Raw genomic sequence first — 6,594 nt, 5'->3', positions numbered from 1 at the left:
CTCGTATAATAGAGTAAGGGTTACCACACAATAATCACGACTGAATTAGTTGCCAATATTTGTAACATCGTATGTTTCGTCTACCAATGTATGGCTCACCACCTATTATCATATTATTGCTGAAAAAGGCTAGAAAACTAGCTGAAACATGTACAAGTTTTTTTTATTAATGTAAGATAAAGCTTTTTTAAAACGAATTATGCACCAATCACTGTGCCAGTTCCCAGTTGCCCGTTTGTTCTTAGTTTTATAGTTTATTACTAGAATTACAATATTGTTATCTTTAAAAGTATTAAGGTAGAGATATTTAAAAAACCAATAGTTTACAAAATATTTTGTACTTTATTGTGACACATATTGACATATAATGTTAAACTCGTAAATTATTAACTTTTCGATAATTGTACCTTAATACTTTCATGAACAGAATAATGAGTTGAATCAATTGGTGGAAAAAAAATACATAATTGCTTATTTAAAAAATTACCCATTTTGCATAAATATTTTTGTGCCAGAATAAAAGATAAAATATCTCGTAAACTATTGGTTTTTTGATATTTCTATCCTAATACTTTTATATGCAGAATCATTAGAAGAATCATATTACGTAAAAAAATTATACAATTTTATTTAAAGTGGAGGTAATCTTCATATCTTTTTGACGCCTCCAACTAGAAGAAAGACAACACGATTAAAACATGTCTCTTTTGAAACCGTTCCACTTTCATAAAATTTTTTTTTCTATCTCCAAAATTGTAAGTGTTATTTGGATGGCCGGGCTTAAATGATTCACCCTGTATATATACAATATATGTACATATATATTATATAATTTGTAGAAGTTAATGGCAATTGTGAATTCCTGATTACGTGTTATATATCAAATAATTTTGCCTTGAGTAAATGTGATAAGAATTTTATAAATATCTCGTATAATATGTAAATCTTATAGAATATTCAAATACATTGATAAATAATAAATGATCATAAAGGATGATTTTTAATCGATAAAATAATACTGCCAATAGTAATAGATATTTAAAAGGCCTAGACAAGTAGTAATTGCCAGTTAACTGTTTCCAAGAAACTAAAAGTCGGTTTATCTAATTTAACGAAACAATATAAATACGAATCGAATATGATAAATGGATAGTTAGAAAACTATGTTATGCTAACTAATTATGCCATTAAGGTTAGTTTCCGATTGTAGAAATAAAATAGTATAAAAAGTATGATTAGAAGAGTATGTATAGTAGTCGATGTTTTGTAAACTTTTGTATTTTTGTAAATATTCAGCATTGATATTTTTGTTCCTTGGAACATACCTAACTATTATATTCTTTGCAAGAATCAATATCCAATTAATATATTATATAACATTAACATTACAATATATATGTATATTAAAATATAAAGAAATGTATTAAATAAATGTAAAAGAAATCTTCATGATTTTAAGAACAAACTTGTTTGGTTTACATTTCTTGAAACAAATACCAATAAGTGTATAAGGATAAAATCCTAATATTATTAATTATTTATAAAATCTATATATACAACCAGAGTTAGGAAGTAACTAGTTAAGTACTTGTAACTAAGTTACAGTTAGAGCTTTTTTTTTTATAATTTCAACTTAACTTTGTGTGTTCCTTTTTTCAGGCTGTAACTCTGACTTAATTTAGTTACATTTCTTTTTGTGCTAGTAATTAATTTAAGTTACTTTATAGTTATTTTACATATTTTTAATTTATTTATCCATTTAATATGATTGATTAGAGTATAAATACAATAGTTGCGGTATTGGCGCTACTAATTGCGTAGAAAATTGATTGCGTTCAGAAACAGTAAAATAATTTTGCTTATTAATTGTTAATACTCACTGGTTCTTTATCTCTAAAGAATCGTTTATAGTAAAAGTAATATGATGTAGCAAATTTTAAACTGTAAGAAATTGTCCAATATCGAAGGTAAAGATAATAATCGATTATGATTGATCAATTTTTAACTGTTTACTACTCAATATTATTCCTTATTTATTTACTATATTTATTTATTACTATTTATTTATTACTTAATATTATTCATTGGTACCATTTATTGCTCTTCACACAGAAAAATTTAAACGGTTCAATAAAAACGACATCAGGGTATCTTTTCATAGTCCTAATAAAATGGGTAAATATATAAAATATATAAAATACAGAAGGATATTTGTCCCTATACATCGAAGAACAATGTAGTCTATAAAATATCGTGATAACAATTGTGATGCGTCGTATGTTGGACAGACGGACAGACAATTGAAAACAGAATTACAGAATCGTAATCATATTAGACATAACACTTCTGTCCGTTCTGTCATCACGGAGTATAGGCTACAGTTTGATCACGATTTCCAATGGGATAAGATTAAAATTTTAGATGGAGAGTCTTGTAGGAAATGTTTAATTTCCGAGATGCTTAACATTAAGAAGCAGAAAAACAGAATTTACAAGCTAACATCGAAGGTTTTCATAAAGCATATATACCTATTGTAAATAAAATTTGACTTTTTGATACTGACGGTCCGTCTCTTCTCTCAGTCCATGGTGATCCGTATCAAGCGTGCACAATAATCGATACGCATCCGTTTTTCACGTCTGCGTTCCATTTATCTTTTTATATTTCAATGACTATTCATTATACTTATATGGACACACTTGTTTGAATAATTTACATATGTTTTTTGATGAGTTTTTATTCCTTATTAGAATTCCGGTATGTTAATTTATTTGCGTTTACTTTTTTATTAGAAATCTTTTTATCTTTTTTATCAACTAGAACTTTTCCAAGAGATATGATACATTTCTGATTGATCAATCGTACGTGAATAATGTCGAGTTCTAGACTCATTCGAACTGTGAATATTATGAATTTACGAACATTTGCGATAATTATTTTGTACTACCGTTTTTTTCGATATGTTTAACGTCTGAAGAGGGCTCAATTCGGTAGCCGAAACTTGTAACACTGAGTTTTATTTAATTATTTTTTATTCAATTTTTATTATTTTTTATTATATATTTTCTTCAAATTTATTTTTCTTTATTTGTATTTTATTCTTTTAATTGTATGACTTTTTTAAAGAAATGTGTTGATTCTTATTTTGCTCTTTATTTACTGTTATTTATTATTCATTGTTGATGATCCATAAAAGCGAATTATCTATACGAATATTGTGAGACAATAAGCAAAACAGTCATAAAAAACATAGAGATATAATATATTATTATTTTATATTGTCTATTGTAATTGGCCGATTCGCTTACGTACTGCTTACACTTACTGTCTTAGATTTTTCTATATGCTTCTGATTTAACACTTTTTATCTTTTAAATAAAATCGTATAACATATAAAAGCGTAAATCAATTTTTTTCTTTTATGATCTTATTAGTATCAAAATATTATATATGTTATTTTGTTAAAAACACGGAAAAAAATGTTTTGTTGAATTAATTGAAATTCTTATGGAAAATAAACGCTTCAGAATTCTCTAAATCTACTCGATTTCTGGTTAAAGCTACTAAAATTATAGTAGATTTAACTAGAAATTTAGTAAACTTAACAGATTGTTCATTTTCCTTCAAAATTCCAGTTAATTCAATTAAACCTTTTTTTCTCCGTGGCGAAAAATAACTGAAATGTAATTAAAAAATTATTTTTCGAGTAACTGTAACTCATTACTTTTTAAAATCGGTAATTTATAATAATAACAAATTACTTTTTAAAACAAAAAACTATAACTAGTTGTTTTTATAAAGTAATTTTTTCAATCCTGCATATATTACCCTCATTTTAACAATTATCACAAAAGATAATTGCATTTACTGAAACATCTTTATATTATAATATGTATAAGAAGCGAATAATACCATAGGGAATCATAAAGAGGAAAGTCGCGATTTCATAACTTAATCGATCGACCACGCATACTTGCTCGACAAAGTAAAAAATATAAATTAGAATTGTGTTGAGAAACTATTGTATTGAAAACGTTTTTTTTTAAAACCATATTTTTATAACTGTAATATTTTTTTATGTTTTATTTCTATTATGTAATTTAATCCTCTGCAAACCAAGTGGAAAATCAACATGGATCTGTGGAATATCTCATACCCCATGCTATACTTCATCATAAATATACTATAAATAATATGATTAGTAACTACTCTCTAGTTGCACGAAACCGGCAACTTAGGCGCGTTACTTTTTAAGAAGTTATGAAAGTTCATCTTATTGGAGTATGTCATATCTCACCTGGTTTATGGAGGATAATAAAGATGTTTTAAAATAATTATATCAATCTTATATTATGTGATAAAATTTTGCAACAAATACGATAATTTGCGAAATAATGTTATAACATATAAATGGGATAATAAAAATGAAAGCATACTTGTTCAGAAATTTTATTTATTACGTATACTAGCCGACTACTATGCATGCGTTGGAACATTCGGATACAGAGAATTCACTGTAGATCCAAAATCCATCATCAAGTATTTTCACAATAATAGCGGTATCACTTCCATTTATGTACTTCCATTATGACTCTTAAGTTGCTTTTTTTCTAAAGAATGTATGATTACTTCGTTTCCCATGATCAAATCTTTTAAATTATAGTATGTTATGTTACGTGTACAACTTGATAGCTCTAAGCCAGACGAAATACATCGCTCGAAAAAAAAAGTTATGATCTGATAATCTCTTCATTATTTCTACAGAACTTAATATATTTTAAATCTATTAGTAAGGAACATCAGTAGTTTTCTACCAAATTGCTCTGTTATAGAAGTTAAACAAATTTTTTTATAGTCTCTTAATTACTCAGATGTGATATTTGTGTCCAACATTTAAAATAAACAAACATACGTAGATAATGAGCTTCACATTGAATCAAATAACTTTCAGCAAGCACTTTAAATAAGTAATTATTGTAATTAAAAAAAAACAAATTAAAATTATCTACAATTTTATTTTATATTTTAAATGCTTTGCAGAAATTTAGTAATAAAATAATAAACAAAATTTTTTAAAATTATTGTTACATAATAATTATAAAACTTCTGGACTGTTTATACTGACAAAAAAATTTTTGTCTGGCTCAGGATATCTCGCAATCACGTTTAATTTTAGTCATTTTTTAATATTTACGTATATGTATATATATATATATATATATACTTTTTATTTATATATTTATGTACAGAAGGCGGACGTCCCGAAACGACGGTGCAACGCGGGGATAAGTTTATTCGTAGCACAAATGGAAAGTATAAGGATTTGCAATATTCCACCAACTTTCATTTCATACAATCTTCAAGAGACATATTGTAAAATTTGTTTATAACAATCGCCCGACGAGACACCGACGCCGTTGTAGCTGCCTTACGTAGATGTATCTGTTACTAAAGTATAATAATATCTTATCAGTATAGAACTTATATCAATATATTGCACATTTGACAACAGTTACGTTTCTCTTTAAGTACCAGGATATAGGAAGTCTTCACTAAATAAATCTTTGACTTGCACCCCCCTTCTCTCGCTCACGCTCTCGCTCTCGTTCTCGTTCTCGTTCTCGCTTTCACTCTCGCTCTCATTCTCGCTCTCGCTCTCTCTCTCTCTCTCTCTTACTTTATTTGACATACACATCTACATGCATATTATCTCCCTTATACTCATACACATAAGTTTAACAATCAAATTAACTTTCGATGATTGCATATTATTTTAAACTTATAAATCTTAGAGGAGATTTTTAAATGTGTACAAGTCTTTAAGTTTGCTTCTCTTCGATGTGTATTTATATTTTGTAATCTTCATACTACGCATTCCACAATCTCTCTTTCTGTCTTTTTATTTCTTTTATTCTTTACGTTGCTCAACATTCGTTGCAGGTTAACATTCTGAAGACAAAATCTTCAAGTTTTTTATCACGCTTTACTCTCAGTTTCAGTTGTGTACGCATACTCATCCTCCTCCCTCTCACATACACACACATACACACACACACGCGCGCGCTCACATACAAATAATGCATACATACACAAAATTGCGCTTTAAAAGCAATTATATTCTAATTAGGTAGTTCCGTTTGATCTCAATCTTATCGATCGGACTAAAAATCAAGCCTTGTCCATCGATAACTTTTCTTATCGAAAAAAAATTTCTTTCAATATTTGCTTATGTTCGTCAACGACAGAATTTCAGATAGATAATCCTTTTTTTGTTTGTCATACGGACCAGTAGGCTGTTATTTCGTTGATAAGTATTAAGCTTAACAATTAATTTTATTGTTTATTCAACGGTGTTTCTCAGCATTTTATTTTTTTCGAAACGCAACATGGAAACAGCGTCTTTATCATTGTATGTCAAGTCGTTGCGAAGGATTATGTGAATCCATATCGATTTATAAGCCTGCTTGATTGATACATAAGATTTACATAATGCAAATCAAGCATTCGATCTATTAGTTTGTTACGCTTCGTTGTAATTTTTAAATATACACACACATATATATATCTATGCGTGTGTGTGTGCGCGAGCGCACA

The sequence above is a fragment of the Trachymyrmex septentrionalis genome, unplaced genomic scaffold, assembly GCF_001594115.1.
Source record: "Trachymyrmex septentrionalis isolate Tsep2-gDNA-1 unplaced genomic scaffold, Tsep1.0 scaffold30, whole genome shotgun sequence".
Taxonomy (NCBI): domain Eukaryota; kingdom Metazoa; phylum Arthropoda; class Insecta; order Hymenoptera; family Formicidae; genus Trachymyrmex; species Trachymyrmex septentrionalis.
The sequence above is the reverse complement of the archived record's forward strand: the minus strand, read 5'-3'. Positions refer to the sequence as shown.